This window comes from Carassius gibelio, chromosome B9 (genome assembly GCF_023724105.1).
Source record: "Carassius gibelio isolate Cgi1373 ecotype wild population from Czech Republic chromosome B9, carGib1.2-hapl.c, whole genome shotgun sequence".
In the NCBI taxonomy this organism is placed as follows: domain Eukaryota; kingdom Metazoa; phylum Chordata; class Actinopteri; order Cypriniformes; family Cyprinidae; genus Carassius; species Carassius gibelio.
This window is the reverse complement of record NC_068404.1, coordinates 20,193,145-20,216,089: the sequence shown is the minus strand read 5'-3', so window position 1 is coordinate 20,216,089 and position 22,945 is coordinate 20,193,145. Positions and strand designations below refer to the sequence as shown.

At 35.4% G+C, this 22,945-nt stretch overlaps 1 long non-coding RNA gene across 1 annotated transcript in view; it reads left to right on the top strand.

Moving 5' to 3' along the window:
• LOC127964514 (uncharacterized) overlaps positions 1-22,945 on the top strand; it is a 116,394-nt gene that overhangs the window by 81,917 nt on the left and 11,532 nt on the right. The window contains exons 2-4 of the long non-coding RNA XR_008155059.1: positions 3,954-3,988; positions 4,114-4,153; positions 7,507-7,694. This is a non-coding gene — a long non-coding RNA (uncharacterized LOC127964514). The remainder of the gene's footprint in view (positions 1-3,953; positions 3,989-4,113; positions 4,154-7,506; positions 7,695-22,945) is intronic.

Here is a 22,945-nt window from a genome sequence, read left to right as displayed (position 1 = left end):
TGATTCCGGTAGATTTCTAGAGTAAACTGAAACACCGCTGCTTATGAAGTTGGATTACTCCTTTCTCAGTTGTTTTTATTATAGCTTAGAGCAGACGGGTAGGCCTTCATAATCTCCGCGTTTCGGCTCTGATACCTTCTAGCCGGCCTTTTAAAAAATGTAGCTCACTTTAACGGATTGTAGGACTTCACAGTGGCTGGTGCAGATGTTTTAAAATTAGTTAGGTAGTACACCGCCTATCCAAGTGGGCTTCACAATCAGCAGCAGCCTCCAGCGGATCGATACATATATAGGCTATAGCTAGGCTATACGTGAGTAAATCGACAAGTCAAGATGTTCTTACTCTGCCTCACTAGTGTCGCCGAAGTTTAGTAGCAGACAGTTCTTAAAGGCGCAGGAATTTTATTTCCTCTCTCTCTCTCTCTCTCTCTCTCTCTCTCTCTCTCTCTCTCTCTCTCTCTCTCTCTCTCACTCACTCACACACACACACACACACACACACACACACACACACACACACACACACACAGAGAATTGAACTATTCGATCGGGAAACGTAAGCTGCCTCGTGGATTTGGTGCCGCTTGTGTTTGGATGAAGTTTATTGGCCTAGCAAGAATGCACTTATGAGCTTTTTGTTTTGCTACCGCATTAAACAGAATGCAGTATAAATACCCCATAACAACAGCAGAATAGACAGGGTAAACAAATAAACATTTAGCCTACTAAAAATCACGAATATAGTCAGTCATTATTTGATGAGGCCTTTATAGCCTATCTCTTTTTAAAATGTAAATCTTTTTTTAAATAATCTCTGTTAAGTTTTAGTAAGCAATATGTTTCTGCATGTTTTTATCATTTCTTATCTTGTTTACATATGTTCTTGTATGACTTAAAGGGGTGAGCGGACACAATTAAATCACAATTAAGCTCTAAAAGGTTTCACTAGAAGTGACCGAATTAAGGTCAGACAGGTTGATGGATTACAGTCTATATTTGGGTTGTAAAGAAATAAATAAATCGTCAAGTGAAATGTCGATAACAATTTTACATCTGAAGCCATGGGCGACGCACATGACAATTTATGACATCACTGTCTCAGTCAAACACAAATAGCCTTTTTGGAAATAAGCACAAAATATATATCTCAACACATGTAAATAATTCTTTTTGTGTCAGTTTGCGCTCTGTAACAGCTCCTCTATTTTTATTTAATCAGTTTCGTTTAATGTCAGAAGCAGGCAGGTGGCTGCATACTGTCACTTTAAGATATAATTGCTCTGAATTATTTGCATCCCCTTAATCAGACTGCATAGACAGCAGGCAGGATTCTGCTTCCAGTTATGCAAAACGTAAATGTAATTATGCCTTACTGCTTGTAATTGTGTGATGGTAAATTTCATCCTCCTCTCCTACCTTTGATTAGCTTTTGGCACATTATTAGCAAATAAACAGCTTTATTAAGTTTGATGCCTTTCGAGAGAGAGGCCCCGGACCATGTGGCCCCTTAAAAGTAAAGCAAAGAGCTGTGATGTAAAATTTGTCTCTGTTTTGGCAGCAGGCCATTTAATCATTCAGCTAGTGAATCAGTCCCTGCTTTCAGCTGAGCTATATGTGTGCCGTGATTCTTCAAGCAGCACTCATTCTTACGAGGGTTCGGCAGCTTGTTAATAAAGTGGAGGGGAAAGGAGACCCAAGACCTTTCTGCGGGAAGTCCAGGCTTACTCTGACAAATGCCATAAGACTGTTTGAACTTGCTCATTCACTCAGATTAATCCCTTATGTTCGCGAGACCAGTGCGTTCTAAATTCATATTTAAAATGGTGACTATTTGGTGTTGTTTTGAGCCATGCTGATTACTTCAGGGTTTAAACCCCCAATTAAGTGCAATGGCCGACCCCCAGTGGCAGGCAGTTTTGAGTGTTATGCACAGACATGCATGTAGGGAAGATAATGAGGCATAGTTAACCCTAACCAGCTTCCCCCTGTCTCTTGTTACACTTGCTGTAGTTTGCATTTAACCAGAGATAAGCAAGGTTAAAAAAAAGTGCATTTATATGTGTTCATTCTCTTTCATCATTCTCTTGCACATAATAATTTATCTCTTTGTAGTCAGATTCTGTGTATTTAAAATGACTGTTCATATACTAATGAGCACTAATAATAACTCAAATCTGTGACATGTAGGTCCTGAATTTAATTTCTCTGCAGTTATTTCAGTCTAGTGCATTTGTTTTGTGTGTGTTTAAAACTGGTTGAAGCGAGACATGTACAAAAATTGATTATCAACAAAATTATGGCTAAAAGCCAAAGGTCCCGAGTGTTGAAACCCTGAAGCATGAGACCACATTTTTCTCTTCCTTTTCCCTCTGCTGCTTTCTTCCCATAGGCTGGTGGTATTAAATTGACTTTATCCTTGAAACATAATAATCCACAGAGTACTCTGACAAACCTACCGCCCCGAGCCCTCCACCTCTCCAATCCCACCCCAAACAAGCTCTTCCTGGCTTTTTATTCTGGATACAGCTGATTGTAGCAGCCAGGTTGAGGATTGTGTTTTTATCGTGGTGTGCTGATAACAGAGCCAAACAATTGGCTGCATTGTTGGTCAGAGGTGATGTTTTAGATTTGATTCTAACATCACCCCTGAAGCTTGTGGGGAGACAGAGCAGGCCTAAAACATGTGAGAGTTTCAATCCAGATCAGACAACAGTATTTTGGACGAGCAGTTTAACACTTGCAAGAAGACCAGAAAGGATCGAGTTAGAGTCTATTTGAGACAAACTGAAGGACATATGGATAGCTAGGTGTGAGCAGCTCTATAGGAAGAAAATAAGTTTTGGCTGTTGACAATATTTTAATGAGGTTATACTGACTAAATACTATAGTCTTGCAAATAATGTGAGTATGAACTGTTATCTTTGATGACATTCTGATTGATAACCTTTAAAAAGTACTAGCCTCACATTTAGGTTCACTTTATCATATGCAGTATTTAACAGTGAGGACAGTGATTGACAATACATAAGTTGAGTAGCTTGCAGGAAAAGGTCTATGCAATTTGAATAGAAGAAAATATATAAACATTGCATGTTAACATTGAATGTAAAAATGCATTGTAAAAATAAAATGAATTGACTGTTTTGCAAGAAAACTTAAAAGTGTTATCTTTAGTTTAATGTTATTTGCCATTCCCTTGTAATTGTTTGTGAAATTTACTAGCAATTTCTGAGTGAAATTTGTTTGTACACCAATTTTTTACCGTGCAGTCAGAATATACGGCTTAATTCACCACGAAGTAGATCTTCAAGCGACTGTAATGAGACATGTTTGTTAAACCACGATCTACATGGCAACAACCGTGTTGTATCTGTCGGAGGTCAAGCGTGCATGTAGCTTGCCAGCCGAGATGTGACAAGGGAATTTGAGTAAGAGGATCTTTCCTGATCATATCAGAGTTAATAGCTTGGGACCCATGGGAAATAAAGTGCCTCAGCACAATAAGCTCAAATCAATACTATGAAAAAGAATTTATGAAAGATGCACAATGTGGCATTTCATCCTCCCATTCACAGATAAGCACCATGCTGACTGTCATCTGAGAAAGCTCAGATGTTTGTGGAAGTCTGGAGATGTTGGGAAGATCATTCTGATGGGGAACGAAAGCTGTCTCTGCTGCTGGTGTGCTGGTGGTCCCATCAGGCTTCTTAACTAACCTAATCAGCGAGACTGCCTTGGCAAAGAATCTTTACATTTCAAGTTCTCCAGTTAAACAGCATGGTTATAGAAAAGCACCCAACCAGTACTAACTGTTCAAAATCAGCTGGCCCGAACTCTGTAATCCAAAATAAAGATGCTAAAACCAGGGTTGTGGACTTGAGGTCTGCAGTTTGTCTAGTTTGATTCTCTTGAGGTAAAATTAATACATTTATATCTCTTTCTCTGTCTAACAGTACAGTGGCATGATGAATTCATGACATGGCTAAAGGTATGTAAAGGTAGTGAAGTTTCTTAAATCTTAATAAAGAGCTTGTAATTTATAAGAAAATGCTATAACTTGATCTGATTTCTCCAATTATTTAGTCTGCATAAACTCTGTTCCTTTTCATTCAGGTCAGCCTCCAGCCAAACAACAACTGATGGACTGAAACAGGTCTCTGAACATTTAATATTTCCCATTATCCATTCACTCGAATGTACATCACAATGTTGTTATGCTGCTGTTACATTACAACTTTTTATTTATTAATGTAAGTAGTGTTACTGAAAAAAAAGTCAGTCAGGTTGTGGGTCTCTAGTTCAAGGAATGTTGTCAACCTCAGTGCTAAAAAGGCTACACAGTCTAGATTAGCTGATTCTCTAAAAATGCTCATAGAGAGTCTGTACTCAACTTATTTGTACTATTTTAAATTAAACATTTAAAAAAAAAAGCAAGACATCCTCCCAAGATACATATTCCCTCTGCAAACGGTCTTAATTAGGCTGTTCTGTGTGGAGTCTATCAACTCTTCTCACAGCTACTTCTGGCAGACAAAAAAAATCACACATTTGTTCTTGTTTATGAGGTCATTCCGCCTGCAGTCTAGTTTAGAAGCTCGGCTCATCACATGTGTTGAGAAAATAATCTATGAGGGAAGCAAGGGGTGGTTGTATCTTGTGGTCAAACCCGAAGACCTAGCTTGCTCGCAGTTGCTGATAGCACGCATTAATTTGCTTAATGCGGACATGTATCATTTTCATCTCGCTCAACCATCCCCCCGAACGTAGACTGGCAGGATTTCGCTTACAGTAAATGAGCGGTTAAATGCATGCCATCCGCATTATTTTTTCAGTCTCCGGGTCTCTAGTGTCATTCGGACATAGCCGACTCATTTAGCATGAATACAGACAAGCTTTTATGCCACATCCTGCAGTTGATCAATCATGCAATTAAAAGCCGTTTCAAAACAGCAGCATTTTTTTTATTCCATCCGGCTTTAGCTAAAGACGTGGACCGCGTCCATTTGTTGAGGCTGATTTATGCACTCATCTTAAGAAGCAGAAGTCACTGATCTGCCGGCTCATTAAGATTAATTAGTGACGGGTTTCAGAGTGGCGTGGTTGATGAAGAGGCACTGGAAATGGCCAGCATTGCCAAGGTGAGGCGAGCAGCTCTTCAGACTTCTCTCTCTCTCTCTCTCTCTCTCTTCGCTTGCAGCCTGAGGGTTGTGATGGAAGGGGGGAGGGACTGAGTAAGGAAAGGGAGAAGGGAGGCGCACCATCTGTAGACAAGTCCCTCAGCAGAGTTACCAGTCACCCCCATCTGTCATGCTGTGTCCCCCCCTCATCCCCCTGGGCCAAGCTATTCAACCACTAACAGAACCGGCACTGGACAAAGATCAGGAGCTCTCCACAAACGCTGACCCTTTAGTAAAACAGACCTAAATGAAACATTGGCATACAGAGGTAGAATAGACATGAAAGAAATTCAGGGAATCGTTCACCCAGAAATGAAAATCCTGTCATTATTTACTCACCCTCGTGTCGGTCCAAACTCGTATCTTGTTATTTTTAAAGTGGGATGGAAAGGGAGAAATTTTGAATGATCTTTCATAGTAATGTTGGTCACGCACTAAAAAGGACAAAAAATTAAATTAAATAAATACCAGAAACGGTATATATATTTTGTGCATGTTGTTGCAAGTCAAGTTATTTTATTTCAATTATATAAACTATAATTATAGAAGAATGTAATTATTGGATATGCTGCATAAACAGTTTTAAGCTATATAAATTCATACACACACACAAACACACACACACACACATATATATAAATACATAGTTTTTGGGGTAATGCATTACGCGAGATACGTAATCAGATTACTTTTTCATGTAACTAGTAAAGGAACGCATGACTTTTTAATTTACAAGAAAATATCATATCATATCATATCGATATTATATTTCAAAAAAGTTACTTTGTTTTCCCATTTATTGACTGACAAATCTCCTGTCCCCATATTGGGAGAAATCAGAAGTACATAGGCGTTGTGTGCACTGTGTGAACATGATGTTACTGTAGTTCTAGACTAAATGTGAATGTGCATTAATTCATCCCACCCGCAGCAAAAAAAACTGACTTAGTATTCATCAGAATTAATTAAATAATAATAATAATTAAATGTATTAAATAACACAAATGTATCTAATCCCATTTTATTAACTAAAGTCTTTGTTGCTGATGATTCAGTTCAACTGTACTAATAAGCAAAAATGGCTTTAGATAAACAATTGTGCTTCATTGTTTTGTTTTGTTTTATTGTTGAAGAGTGTACACATAGTGTTGAACCACCTTCTCCTGCGTTCTACTGTATGGATGGGAATTTACTTTTCCTTCAGCCTGAGGTTTATTCATTACACTTTTTGGTGTGAAAGGGCTTTTACGTTTGCTATATAAATTGAACTTGTTTCTTTATTTCCATAAAAAGTAACTAATGTAATTAGTTACTATTTTAGGGAGTAACGCAATGTTGTAATGCATTACTTTTAAAAGTAACTTTCCACAACACTGTATATATATATATATATACATATATATATATATACATATATATATATATATACATATATATATATATATATATATATATATATATATATATATATATATATATATATATATATGTATATGTATATATATGTATATATATATATATATATATATATGTATATATATATATATATATATATACACACACATATACATATATATATATATATATATATATACATACATACATACATATATATATATATACATACATACATACATGCATACATATATATATATATATATATATATATATATATATATATATATATATATATATATATATATATATATATATATTAGTAAATCGTCAACTATAGGTGACAACTTTCATCTTTCAAAAAATATATTTTTTTTAAACCTATAAAATACAAACAATCTGACTATGTTATTATTGAAAGTTGACCTTGATTATTATATTAAGATTTTTACATTTCTCCTTTTTGGATCTCGACTGATGTTCACCATTTAAAAAAATATATATAAATTCCTCTCATAGACTCACACAAAAACTTTTTTTTTTAATACAAAAACATTTTATGTTTTAAAATTACCATATTTAATATATGTATTTTTATCATAATGTATAAATATAATCTATATTTTATAATATATAAAAAAAAAATTTGTGGCACGGCTATACCTGTTCCTGAAGTTCAAGTGGGAAAAAAGTTACCTTTTTCTTCCCTCTCTCTCTCTCTATCTCTCTCTCTCTCTATATATATATATATATATAGGTGTGTGTGTGTGTGGGGGGGGGGGGGGGGGGGGTTAGTATTAAAATGTGTGTGGAGTTCATTGTAACAGTAGCAACAGTCAGGAAGTACCTTAGGGCAGTGTCTGTTGGAGAGGGCCCAGGTTTTGAAGGGCCAAATGACTTCCTCTCATCTCCAACATGTCTCCTTTTTTTCCAGCAGCCTAGCCATCCCCTGTTAGAGACCAATGAATTCTGAGTCTTCACTTTACTTCTCCACACCACAGAGATGTGGACTGGACAACCTTGTTAGGTGACAGAGGATTCTACTGGCCTTCAATCAGACCACCTGTCAGTGTGCATGCTGCTGTTTTCCTGAGGCTGTGTACATTCAAGCTGTCACATAAGGTGATTCATTTTACATGTGCTCATAACAAAAGCTGACATCTGTGGTAAGCGGGGGGGGGGAAGCTAAGGTCTGTGGTCATGATCGCAGAGTGACAGCTAATAATATGCCTTAAACTTCACAATATCTTGAGGATGTAGCAGAGCTCCAAACTGCGAGTAAAATGGGCCCTTTTCACACTTTTCTAGGCTTCTCAGAAGCAGAAGTCAACATAGCTGGGTATACATTTTACTTTTATGCTTGCTACAATAGCAGAAAAACAATCCACAGTAGTGTTTACAAAAGAGAAAAATAGCGAGGCATTGATTGCATTGGTCACAAGAGAAAAATATGTGATTTGCCATCACTCCATCAGACGCTGTATACACAGTATAATTTTAATAAAAAGGCTCTATGATGCAACAAACAAAATACAAATTGGCACTTATAATTATTTAAATGTGATCTTGTTTGAGTGTGTGCCAGTTTTTCCATTTACACAACAAATAACACAGCGCAGGCTGTCATGAATAATATCTGATTCATGAACAAATGATTCCTAAAAAATGATTCTTTGTAATGAGTCAGTCAATGTGTTTCAAGAAGCTCTATAGAGAAGTAGTTCTCAACCTATATAGGACTCGAAGGCCTCTCATTGTCCAACAACATCATCAATGGATTTTCTATGGATAAACTGTGTGAACAATATTCACATTATATCAGTGAATCCTTTAAAGCCATTACTGAGGGTACATTCCCTTACTGAACTGCAAGTCCTAGGTCCTTTTAACCTGTAACCGTTATATATTTATTAATATATATATATATATATATATATATATATATATATATATATATATATATATATATATATATATATATATATATATATATATATTATTTGTGAGACCTGAAAAAAAAAACAATTATATATATATATATATATATCACAGTATTTTAATAAATTGCTTCAGAATATATAAGAGCTCTCATTATAGAAAATACACTCTGTGGATTGGTCCACTGGATACAGTGTGGACATATGATCACGAATGCTATCATTTAATATTAGAAACATTAATGATCGCATGCATGGCATAAGATAGCAAGCAATACTGAGGGGGAAAAAACGAAGCAAATGGCCCATTGCCTTTCAGCCATGCTCCTTTCAAAAGTTGTTTTCCTGAAAATTAGGCAATTGACTAATGGTGTAAAATGCTGTTAATTAGCTGTACAGAAGCCCAAACAGGCTTTTTTTGCCTGTAACTAATAAGAAATCAATTAGCTAATGAATTGGTCATTAAGTGAAAAGCTAATCTTAGCCAGGGTATTTTTTAATGATTTTGCCTATGATCCTGTCTAATTGCCGTTGTCATACAGAGCTCTCAGCTTTCAGCATGGCTAATGAAGCTTCATTAGATCATAACTGGCACTCTTGGAAGATTTAGAGGCAAACCTGCTTCCCAATTATTTTTAATTGCCAGACATTCGCACAAACAAGCGCTGCACCTTGCAGAACAGGAGAGGAGATCTGGCAACGCCAGTGTCTCCTTCATTACTTCATTTGAAGCGATTAGAGCCATGTGCAGGGTCGCCGTTACACTGTTGTTTTTTTCCCCTAATCTAAAGAGCCTCATCATTTCAAACCTGTGGGTTATTGTGCTCTCCGTCACTTTGATTTGCACCCAGCAAAAAGCTGTTTCTTTCTACTCCACAGCTGGGGCTGTGTCATTCACACAAACATACACACACACACACACACACACTGTGCAGATTTATTTCACTTATACATGTCATCTTGCAACAACAAAAAATAGACTGTGCAGCCATGTGTAATTTAGAGAGGACAACGGCCTGATTTCATTTATCAATAGCCTGAACACATTGTCAGATGCTTCTGCTCACAATTTTTTTTTTTTTTTTTTGTTAAAAGTGAACCTTCTCTTGACATGTTTTCAGTTTGACCATGACCATAACCCCAAATATGAAATATATATGAACATGACATTATACAGATTTTTGTTGTTGTTGTTTTTAGGGGGGAAAGCCTCTCATGCACACCACAGCTGGATTTATTTGATCAAAAATACAGGAAAAACAGAACAAAAATTACATTTTAAAGAACCATTTAGATTTAAAATAAATGTAATTTATTATTATGTTGGCAATGTAAAATTTTAAAGAGTGATTACTTCAGTCTTCAGTATGATTCTTCAGTTATCATTCTAATTAGTTGTTTTGATTAATTTCTTCTTATTATCAATGTTAAAAACATTTGTTTTTATATGTGTGTGTGTGTGTGTGTGTGTGTGTGTGTGTATGTGTGTGTGTGTGTGTGTGTGGCACACAGAGCACAGAGGCTTCTTGCTACAGGTTTGCACAATCTACCAAAAAACAACTAACATAAAAATTTTAATTTATACAAATTCTTAAAGCTTTTTTGCTTTATGATGTATCAAATATCGGCATTATGGTGTGTGCCAGCGTTTCCTTTACATAGCAGCAAACACAGTGTGAGCCTTGAAGTCTGATTCGTTAATCCCCTTTTATGAACCAGTTCTTTTTAATGAGTCAGTCAGAAAGATTCATGGAAAACCCTCAATAATTTGTAATTTAATGATGTGTTATAGAAAATGTATACAAATTTGAACTGTTAAAAAGGATTAAACAGTGCTTGGATTTCTTTTGTAACAGTTGGACTCTTGTGCCTCGCACCTCTTTTTCAACACTCTTTCCTTTAAAAGCAAGGTGCTGAGTGGTTGCTATTTCAAACCGTAGACCAAACAAGGTCACAATTGTTCCACTCCAGAAGAACTTCACTACCCAGCACTCTCTGCCCACTTCTGAATTAACAAATATATATTGGGTGAGCACTAATTTGTCCCTCCCAGTTGTGTCTAGTGACATGCCAAAAAAGCATGCCTTCAAGGCACTTATTCTTGGAAAATGAAGGCAGGGGTATGTTTTAGCCAGTGTGTTGATTTATAGTGAAGCCAACTGACTTGCCCTCACATAGAAAAGGGGCTAGAGCGAGAAAGATGGATCGTTTTCACCGAGTGGCTTGTTTTTGATTGGGGATGAATGGAACACCAGATGTCCATCAATATTTAGTAGTAAACATCACAAACCTGCATCACAATGTGGCAGATGAATGAGTGGTGTGGCAAAGCACCAACACCTCTCTGATATGCTCCAACTCTGCAGGTCTTCCCAGAATGATTGACAATGTGTTTTGTAGTTAAATCATCAGGGCATGTATTGTTGCGTGTTTAAAACATTTCATTTACAGCATGATTACAGCTTAGGTGAGCTGTAAGCATTCATTTTATCATACAGAATAATCAAATAACGTAGAGGAAGCGATGGTAATGAAACGATCTTACTGTGATTTGGACTTCTGGAAGGCCTCACTGGCTTAATCCAAAATGCTCTGACTTGAACAGATGATGCATCCTAATTGACTGGTGGAAACACATTTTGAAGGAAAGGTCATAAATTAAAAGTCTGTTTCATATTGTATTTTACTCTATTTCAAACTCGATAAACTGGATTAAATCAAATTATGCCATGCATAATTTAACTTACGATTCAGGGGTGAGCATATGTTCATTCATCCGATTGAATCATTTGAAATGTACACAGTAGGGCTTTGGAGCAGCCAATATGGCAGCTGAGCGATGTGTGTGTGTGTGTGTGTCTGCAAGAGTGCATATGTTTGCACAAATATTAATCTATTAAATTTTGCATTGACATATACACATACAAACCTATAAAAAATGCTTTACCTTCACTTACTGCATAAATGTCTTACCTCTGGTATTTCTCACCATTGGCAGTGGACCAACAATTTTGCACCTGCTGAATGTAAACCTAAAACTACAATTCTAGGCATGCAAGAACATAAACATAGCATAAAATAAACACTTTTTCCATTCATTCTGTCGTTCTATCTATCATTCTGTTGTTCTGTCAACCTACAACATTTTTATTTAATTTATGTTTATATGTCAACATGTTTAACTTTGTCTATTTATTAACTATTTTGCTAATAAATTAAGACTAATTATTATTATTAAAAGGTTTATTCACATTATAGATAGATAGATAGATAGATAGATAGATAGATAGATAGATAGATAGATAGATAGATAGATAGATAGATAGATAGATAGATAATAAATAAAACATTCATTATGCTTATTTATTAATTTAAAATTTTCTGTACATTTCATAAATTCTATACATGCTAACTAAAGAAATTATTTACAGAAATTTTGTAAATTAACATTAACAAGTTAATTTACAACATTAACACAACTTATTACTCAAATATATATTTATTGTATATACATCAAATTCAAAATTCTATACATTCTCTGTTAATTATAATTTACAGAAGTATTGTAAATTAACAAAACACATTTAAAAAAATGTATTATGACAAACATGAATAACTACTAATAATATATTTATACATTTTTGTCAGCATAGATGAATAGGTGACAACTAATGCATTAATTAATTTGAAAGAATGGAACCTTATTGCAAAGTGCTACCAAAGTTGATTTCTTTTTCTCTTTCTCTTTCTCTTTCTCTCTCTTTTTCCGGTTGTGCATGCGTGGATGAGTGACTGCAACAGGTGTGTGAGCATCTGAGTTAGTGCTGGCTGTGTTTTTTGGTAAGTTTTCTTTACATTTTCTACTTTCTTGTGTCTTGGTTATTATTTTGAGTGTGTAATTTAAAATTTTTGTGTCAAGTAATTCTGAAATGGGGATAGATTCTGATGTTTTTTCATCTTTAACTCCACCGCATGGATGTACAGTAAATGCATGCCGTATGAATCAGTCACAGTTAAAGATGTTGTAAACACTCTTGGAGATGAAATAGGTGATCATAATATCTTGTCGGCATCTCGAATGAATAAAGCCATCATTGTTAACCTTTAAAGAGGAGTTGATGGTGAACATTTTGGTCAAGTGTGGTTTGTCTGTAAGGCCTAAAAAAACCTGATTTGAAACATGTACAGTAGTGTCTTTTAGGCGACAAACACACATGAATGTGTTTTGAATGCAGATTGTCAGTCCTTAAATTTTTCTGTGAAGATGACTTTACAAGGCAAGGATTTCACAATATTTATTAGCACACACTCAATTAAATGTTTTAATTGTGGCAAATGTGGACATATAAAGCAGGCATGTCCCTTGACTATTGGGCCTGATAGTGTAATTGAGGATGAGGTTGAACCTCCTAATGTTCAGCAAGTAACTCTAGTTCCAGAAAACCACTGACTGTTTGAGAACAGCAATGGAAAAGATAAACAGATTGAAGATTTTGACTTTGTCTGATGATAGGGAACATCATACTGAACTTGAGCAATCAGCAAGCAATGAGTTTATATTAAAATTCTGTGGATATAGATGCACATTTGAATGAAGAAGTAGACGTTGGCAATGATCTTGCAATAGTTGCTGCTGGAAAGAATGAATTGAATGATTCTGATGAACAGATTAAGTGTGCAGGGGAGACACTAATGAAGGTTGACGATTTGTTACAGAATGTTATAGTTCCACTGTTAGAGCAATAACAAGGTGAATCTCAGTTGATTGATCATGATTCTGATAGTGATGAATCAGATGAAACAGATGTGACTGAAATTAATTCTCAAGGAAATTATGAACGGAAAACCTCAGTTTTTAAACTGAAGTTTCATTGTTCTGTTCAACAGATTAATAATTCTTGATGTCACATTTAATCAGAGAAGACTGAAATTAGACTCATATCTTCCTGATTTACAATGTTTTGTTGAATCTGTTTCTACGGCTATGAGAAAAGCTACACTTGAGGAGCTCTATCAGCCCAAATGTTATAGACTAAAGAAACACATGAGTGCTTTTTAAAAAAAGACTGAAAATCTGTATATACAGATTTAGTTTTATATAATATAGTTATGATTATTTATTTATTTATTTAAGTGCAGGTGTTGCCATGCTCTTTTCGTCATGTATTGGGAACCAACCAGTAATGGTAGAAATTATGCCTGGTAGAATTTTGCGTGTACATATTACTCTTGGTGAAATTGATTACACTTTCTTTAATGTTTATGCACCAAGTGTTGGTCAGGAGCGTGTCCTTCAGAAAACTTTCTGATGCTTTGCCACAGTGTCCTCAAGATAATGTTGTTGTAATGGGGGTGATTTTTAATTGTACAATAAATCCAACTTTAGATAAAAAATAACAATGAACCCCATCCATTATCTGCTAGAACTTTAAAGAATCTGATTAATCGCCATGACTTTATTGATTTATGGAGGGAGGCTTTTCCTGGGGATAGACCATATACTTGGTTAAAAAGAAATTCAACAAGCTTGTCTGGAGCCAGATTGGACCGTTTATATGTTAGAAAAAGACATAGAGAGATTTTTCAATAGTTGTATTTCTCCCTCTTTTTTTGTCTAATCACCATTATTCTTCAATGTCTCTTTATGTTACATCTTCTGAAATCTATAAATCACACTGGCATTTCTATAATAAACTGTTACAAGATCACAACTTTCTTCAATCTTTCAATCTTTGCTGGAAATATTGAAGAGAAGAGAGAAATGGTGTTCAGTCATTAAGTCAATGGTGGGACATTGGCAAAGTCCATATAAAGATATTTTGCCAACAGTATACTGCGCATAGTATCAGAAGCCTAAAAAAAGAAGACTCTTGAAAGAAGCATACTAGAACAAAGCATCAATAATATTAATATGTGCCTAAAAACTGGCAACAAGTTTCACTATTATGTGCAGATTTTAAAATGTTGTTGAAACATTGACTAACAGACTAAACATATGGCAACCATAATCCATGTGGATCAAACTTTTTGCATTCCTAAACGGACAATTTTTGATAATTTATTATTTGTGAGAGACATTGGTTTGCTTTCTTTGGACCAGGAGAAAGCTTTTGACAGAGTAGACCACCATTACATGTTTAAGAATCTGGAAACTTTTGGGTTCAGCCCATATTTTGGATCATGCATTAAACTGCTATACAGTGACATTTATATTATGCTTAAGATTAATGGGTCTTTGACTAGATCATTTGCAGTGACCAGAGGCATAAGGCAAGGCTGTCCTCTATCAGGTCTTCTTTATGCAACCTTTTTTAATTATAGTGAAGAAACAGTTATGTGGTATCTCTCTTCCTGGTTCTCATGAAATAGCCCCCATTAAACTTAATGCATATGCTTAATGCTTAATGCATAATTTCCAAAAACCATCATCTGCTTTCATTAATTGGGAAAAATGTACATCCTTATCACTGGGTGATTGGCAAATATGTGTACCTCCTAAATTGCCAAATCAATGTAAGTGGGGCAGAGCTTGATTTAAAATGACTTCATTTTGGGAATGATCAATATGAAAAGAAGACTGGGAGGGTTTAATTGATCGTACAAATGGTAGACTTCAGAGGTGGAGATGGCTTCTTTCACAACTTTTATTTAGAGGAAGATACTTAATCATTAATAACTTAAAGGCCTCAATTTTGTGGCACATGTTTACTGTTTTAAACCCATCTAAAGACTGTCTCAAAAACATTCAAAAAGCATTTGCAATTTTATTTTTATTTTAATTTTTATTTTCATTGGCTTCCTCAAGGGTTTCTCTACTTTCCCGTGACACTTTCCCGTGACAGAGGGAGGTCAAGGGCTTATACATCAGGAGTCAAAGAACTTGGCAATGATTTGTCTTTTAGTTTTTATGTGACAGTGCTAAAATCATGGGAATTGTCTGAAATATCAAGAACAGTTGATGAGCATTATGGTGTAGAAGAACACCTCTTATTGAGCTTCCATCAAATTTATGACATTCTTTAATCAATAGATTTGTAAATGCTGGTGTTACAAAAAGTCATTGATTTGATTGATAATTGATTTAACTGACAGTGGATAAAATCCTGTTTTTCTATTAATTGATCATTTTATAAATCATGTTTTGAAGAATGGTGTTTTACTGCTGAAGTTTCCTCAGTTAAAGCTTTTTCCTAAAGATTGTGGAATTGAACTCTGGTTGTATTTCTTCATTAAAGGGTCATGGTAAATTGTTTGTTTGATTGTATAAGGAAAAAAATATTATATAATATGTGTGTTAAAAATGTACATGTGGATATGTGTGATAATAAATGGAGATTTCAACTTTCAGTATCTGAAGATATTTTTCCATCTTGTATAAACTTCCTATTTCTAAAAGATGCGGTGATCTTCAGTGGAGATTAATCCATAGTATCTTAGCCACAAATCAGTTTATTGCAAAGGTGAATGAAAATGCTATATCAAAATGTCCATTTTGTGATGCTTTTGATACAATTTTTCATATGTTTGGCAATTGCCCTAGACTTGATCCTTTATTTGTACTATTGAGAAAAATAATAACACTATTAGGTTTTCTATACACTAATAGTTTACATTGGGCTGTTCTTGCAGGAAATCTTTAGAAGAACAATGTGTACTTACCAATTTTGTAATAGGTCAAACTAAATTAGCAATTTTGAAATCTCATCAGCAAAAGAAATTTAGAAAGGTGATATTTGTATGGTGGCTTTATTTAAATTTTTAATTGAAGCACAAGTGGTTATAGAATATATATTTTCTTATTATTAGTATTGCAATAATAAACAACAAAGATTGTAGTATACATATTATTAGCATACTGATAATGTCTCTTTAAATGGAGATGGGGTGTTAAGGAAGCACTGGTTACTGTGAATGAGTATGGAGGGTTGGTTTTTAATTAGTAAAGTCACTTATTGTTTTTTATATATTGGATATTTAAGGATTCAATGTAATATTTCTAAATGTTAACGTGATTAAATGCATATGATTAATGTTTGTTTTTACTTGTGCAGAATTTAGGGTTTGTAAAAGTATTTTTCTCTCTCACACTCTCTCTTTCTCTCACTCTCTCTTTCTCTCCTCAGCCCTCAGTTAAAGAGTAAGTACATCATCTTAGTCTGTTTGTCCAGCCTACTGGGGTCTGGACATCTGGGCCCAGCAAGATATAGTCACACGTTCACATGCACACACTCTCACACACAAACACTGGCGGGTGAAACACTTTGCCTGGAAGAGGCCAGTCCTCTCTTGCAACTATTATGTAAATTGAATTTGTTAATTCAGTGCCCCTGTCTCAGGAAAATCTGCCACCAACACCTGCCACCATTTCAAAAGCAAGGACGCAGATTCACAGTGACACGGTCTTCATTAAATAAACAAACCAGGTTCCCTATAACAGCATTTGGTGGAAGGCACCATCAATTCTTATACATTTAGATCACAGCAATTGGAAATGACACTGGGGAGCTCTATCAGCCTGTCTCCAGACACATGGGGTGAAGAAGACAGGCTGTGTGACTATCTGCGCATGCTTTGTGCTTCTCACCTCACATAGCTTAAGACGATGACTGACGTATTTCTCAGCCACAGTTCCATTATCAAAGAAACTCTTGTGGCCTTTTAATGCATCATCTAAATTTCATAAAGGCTCAGGCGACCAGAGCCCCTCTACAGCACTGCACTACCGGCTGTTTGCCTTTAACTTCAACACCCGCTCTTTGTGCTTGTCTATCTCCTTTCTCCTCCACTTATCTTGCCCTAAAAGGAACAAGGCTGATCACTGACGTTCGACATTCTGCACAAGGAAGTCGAAAAGGTCCAGCCAAGGGGGGTAACAATACTTACCAGTACAATATGAAGTTTCTTGCAGCAGCTGTGATAACTTGTTACGCTACATGATAAAAAGCACAGACGTCACTCTTTAAACACTGTTTTTCATTTTTGATCTGGTTTTATTGTTCTTTGGATATTAAAACATTGTTGATGTTACATTTATAGGTTTTTCAGATCAGAGGGAAAGTTAAATCTTTTCTGAGATCAGGGAGTGTTGTAACACTGTGGGTGATTGTAGCAATATTAGCTTAGTCAATTAGATTTGAGCAACAGGGGCGAAATCTCTATATGCATACACAGAAGTTGTAAGACATTAAATATAAAAGATTTTGGTGGCAGAAAACAGTTTTGAGGTTAAATTTTTTTTTTTATTGAGTTTTACATCTAAGGATCAGTGATCCTGCTCATAAATGCTAAATGACACTATTGTCATCCGAATCAGCAGGTTATCTGGTTTAATTTGATATAAAATATTCACACAAGCCTTTTTCAGCAAGGAGTCATTAAATTGTAATGTTACAAAAGATTTATTTTTTAAATAAATTATTTTATTATCTTTCTATTATTTTATTTATTCTATTCATCTTATCTTTCTATTCATCAAAAATCCTAAAAAATAAATAAATAATAATTGTTTATATATATAATATATGTGTTTTCTAGATTGATCCAATAAGAAAATATGTTAAGAAATGTTTCGTCATCATCAGATAAGCATATTATAATAATTTTGGAAGGTTAAAGTAACGGTTGCTGAAAGTTCAACTTTGCTTTTTAATTTTAACATAATAATAATAAAAATAAGTAATTATTTTCAATTGTATTTTTCCACAGTATTTGTTTACTGTATTTTTGTATTATTATTATTAAATTAAAGCAGCTTTGGTAAGTATAAGAGAATTCTTTCAACAAAAAATAAATAAAAATCTTATGAACTTGAACGATACTGTAGCCTTTTGTTCAAAAATGCAAACCTATCCCTATCCCCACCCATAATTTATCCCTAAAATCAGGGGGAAATGATAGTTGAATAACAAGGTTGTAGAAGCACCTAACTCTGGTTGTAAGCCTAAAATAGACATTTCTTGTAAACTTATATCTGAATTCTGATTGGTTGATTGGAATGTTGTTCCAGGAACATACAGTATTGCACTTGGTGAAATCACGTTCACCTATGTGATAACACTCAAATAGACATACTGGACCCACAGTTATACTTTGTATAGACAATTGACATAATAACAAGAGTTTATTTGCTTGAATAAACGGAGACTGTATGATTATTGTTTTGAAAGTAGATGTAACAAAATGTTATTTAGTTGTGGTTTGCTGTAGCCACAGCACCCTTTGTATTTTCCACTTATTTGGTAAATGTTTTAATACGTGGCAGATAAGCATGGGAATATTACAGGGTATATTTCAAATCTAAGACAAATAAAAAACTTTTACAAATGGGTCTCCCTTATCTTAGATGGTTTTCTGTAGAAGGCTGTTAAACACACAGTTATGTACTGTTTAGACTGAGCAGATTCACACGTTTGTGACATGGCTTAACACCTTCAGCCAAAGCTGTGAAACTATGAGCTGTGGTTTATTTATTAGCTTTGGCTGTGTCTTTAAACATGACTTTCTGGATCAAGAGACAGCCAAGACATCCTTAATGTTTTTACCAAATGGAGCATACAAACCTTTGAAATGGCAGGGATATTAACACTCGGTTAACAAGAACTAATGACAGACTACGGTGCTCAGAATCAGACAATTGCAGCTTATGCCATTTTTAGCATGTGGAAACACGGCATCACAAACTCTTATTTTCAAAATCCTCCAGTGATGTCTAGAAGAATTCACAGACTCCAAAAAAATTGGGGATTTGTTTAAGCATAAGAGTTGGGAGTTGTGTAGATCATTTACTTTTTTTTTTTTTTTTTGCTCTAAAAGTTTCATTTAAGAGTACGGAAATCAGTAGCCCAACATGCCGTATTTATTTTATTATGAGTAATTTTTGCAAACATGCGAGCCTCTGACACCTCATTCTTCTAAACCCTGTTTTTTAGTCTTCAGTACTTATGAAATCTAAACACCTTCCTGCAGACATAGAAAACTCTTCCATTGACACATTCTTAAATGGGCAATTATGGAATTAAACTAGATGCCGGGCCTTTTAGGGTCATCAGCTCGTGATACATCTGAATGAGTCAAATTGATCTAAACTGCAACGTTCTCAATCCGTCTCATAAACAGCTCAGTCCCAATAATCCACGCTGGCAAGCTCAGTTACACTAATGGAGTGGTACAGTACAGATGGTTAAATCAATCATGTGTAACTCTCATCTCATAAACATTAGACATAAACATAATGAGAGAGCTGCAGGAGAAAAATCGTCATCGCTATAAAATATCCGTCCATATATCGCTGTAGTGTGCTGTTTCCAAACAGCATATTTTGATCCTTGTTTGTTTGGGCCTGGTTTGGTAGGATTCGGCAACGGGGCCTCATTTGAGCATTTTTGCTGCATTTGTTTCGGCATACACGTACAGGAATGTCAAGACATTTGACAGGTTCAGCAACATTCATTGCAATTAAAGGTCAAATGACATGCAATCGGAACGAGCTGAACCTTCAGCCGCTGTTATAATTTTGAATGGGATTTAACAGTTGCAGCACAAGTGGATGCCTCAGCATTTGAGCATTTCCATAAGCGCTCGCGGCTGTCTCGCCATTACTATTTTTAAATGCACTTGGGCTAAATGCCCTGTCACATCATTTGCGTTTTTGCCAAATGCTGCAGCCATTTCCTAAAGGCCATATACTAAAACAAATGCCCATTACCATGAAGTCTGCCTCAATGAGCGAAACTTTGAGTCCTAGACTGAGATCATTGACAGCTTGATGTGAAGAAGGTCAATTGGAATAACAGGTTTGTGCTTTATTATGAATGTAGCGCCTGTGTTTGGCTTTGAAAGCAGGAGTAGGGAACATTGTGTCTGAGAAGTCAGGTAGCAACCATTCGTGCTCGGTAATGAGAAGGATATGCTGAGCCACACATGGCCCAAACCTGTGATTAAGATTAATCTTTTCAGAATATTTTTAACCGGCCGCACAAGCGCGCTGGGCTGACCTGGAGGCAGAAGGGTCAGGATATGTTTTGTATTAAGTTGCAATTAGAGGGTCATTTTGTTGTATCAATATGTCTGGGTATGCAGACATATGGCTGTAACTGAATTAAGGTATTGTTAATCAGGCGGACGACTGGGAATTTAAGCTCATGTAGGAATCTTGTATTGTATTGTACATACCTCACTGCAAGTTGCACCTACTAAAGCAAAGTATTTGTAGATTTATTGTTTGCATAAGACGTCTTAGGTGTTTCGTTGACATTTATCACTCTCCGGGGTTTATTTATTGCACAGCAATACTCTCAGCTAGTAAGAGCGATCTGTCTGAATATACAGTTATTCAGTATTGTTGATTAGTTATCTGAATTTAAGCCATTATATCTAGCTCGTTATCAAAACATTTTTTGATTGTTACAGTGAATTTAAGTACATGTTGGGTTAAATGAATGTAACGGTTTAGACAGTAGGGTGCAAAAGACCAATTGAAATTTAAAGTATAATATAATATAATATAATATAATATAATATAATATAATATAATATAATATAATATAATATAATATAATTATCTTTTTTTAGTGAGTGTGGAATCTTAATCTGTAGAATTTCTTTTTTCATTGTAACTTCTTAGTTTTTTTTTTAAATACTTTACAGTGAATTTAAGTACATATTGTGTTAAATATATTTTTCAAAAGTCTGAGACTGAAAAATGCTTGTACTTTGCATTTTTCTAACATAATGCAAACCTATTATATTATATTATTTGAATGTACAATCTTCAATGTGTATTTCCAATTGGACATCTCATTTGAATCATTTGCAATATGCAATACAAGTACACTTTGCTCTCTAGATATTGTGTTAACTGCGTAGGTGTTACTTCTCGCAGACATTGGATGCTCTGAAATTTCACTTTACATGATATAAGTTTCCTGCCGCTCAGCCAGTTCAGCCGTTGCCCTTTCTTAAATCACCTCATCTGTTCTCATCTGTGGGCTGAAGAACTAATTACAGCCGAGTTTAATGTGTTGCAGTGTACGCCCCCTGCAGCCCTGCCGCCTTCATGTGAATTGGCCGTGATGCATGGAGATACACACGGAGAGCAGCTGTCATCTTCTGATCCTTCTCAACACAAACACATAAACACACCCGGTTAAATATTCTTTAGCGTAATCTGGCGTGTCAGTCAGTCTCTACCTTTACAAAGGTAACATGCATTAACGTCAGTCAGAGGGAGTCCCAGAAGCAGGCCTCCCTGTAGCCACCTCACTTTTAAAGTTCCAGCCGTGCCACACGTCACAGCCAGTATGAAGATACAAACAAGATGGCAAAGCGCATCAATCCGCCACTGACTCCCTCTACTTTGATCTAATTCCACGCTTTGTTTTCTGCTGCATGAAGCTGTCAGATTAAGGGCTGTTGTGGAGCCCGCCGTGGCTGTTGAGCCTGACAGCCTGTGTGATGGATTACAGACAAAACAAAAGGGTTATCACCTTCACCGCCAACATTTCTATCCTCTTTGAGAGATGGAGGGAGGAGAATGCCTTTCTGTGCCTCTTTGTCAGATAGCATGGTGGGGAAAGGCGTGCCGCGCTGAAACTCTTTCTCCCCTCCTACGGTTTTGGGTCTACAGTGCATTAGGTCCTCTTGAGATGGACCTGCTCCTCTCAACATCCACAGCTGCTCATGATGCATGTGCTGAGAGCTAGGAGTGGTATAAGACACCTGGATTTCAGCTGTGTGTGTGTGAGAGAGAGAGAGAGAGAGAGAGCTGTACCAGGCCTTTAATGAGGAAAGAGTCATAACCTATGACTCAAGAGTGGTCAGTAGTTCAGCTAATTTCCTGTACTGGTGATGAAGTGGTCTAGGAGAGAGAGTTTTACACCATCTGATACTTTTCACAGTCGATAGTGGGGTGGAGAAATAACATCACTCAGAAGTGTTATCTTCATCTTCAAGTGGATTTTTGAATGCAGGATGCTTGATCATTAAATTGCATGATTATTGCAGCTTGTTTGAAAAAAAAACAAATGTTTGACTGTGGCTGTGGCATAAATGAACTGTTCAGGTATAGATTTGCTAATTATAACATATAGTTGCACATTTGCATATATATATATATATATATATATATATATATATATATATATATATAATTTTATTTTTTATTTTTTTTTCATCACAGGTATGAAAATGTTAATCTTAAATTAATCTAAATATAATGTTCTAATAAATGGATAAATGGGTCTTCTAAACTGAAAGTGAGTATTTTTATTTTTTACACTTTTATTCAGCAAAGATGGATTAAGTATATTAAAAGTGACAGTAAAGACATTTAATATTAAACAAAATATTTATATTTTTAAAACACTCTCCTTTTGTATGTTTTAAACAAAGAATAGTTTAAAAATGATCATGATTTCCACAAAAATATTAAGCAGCACA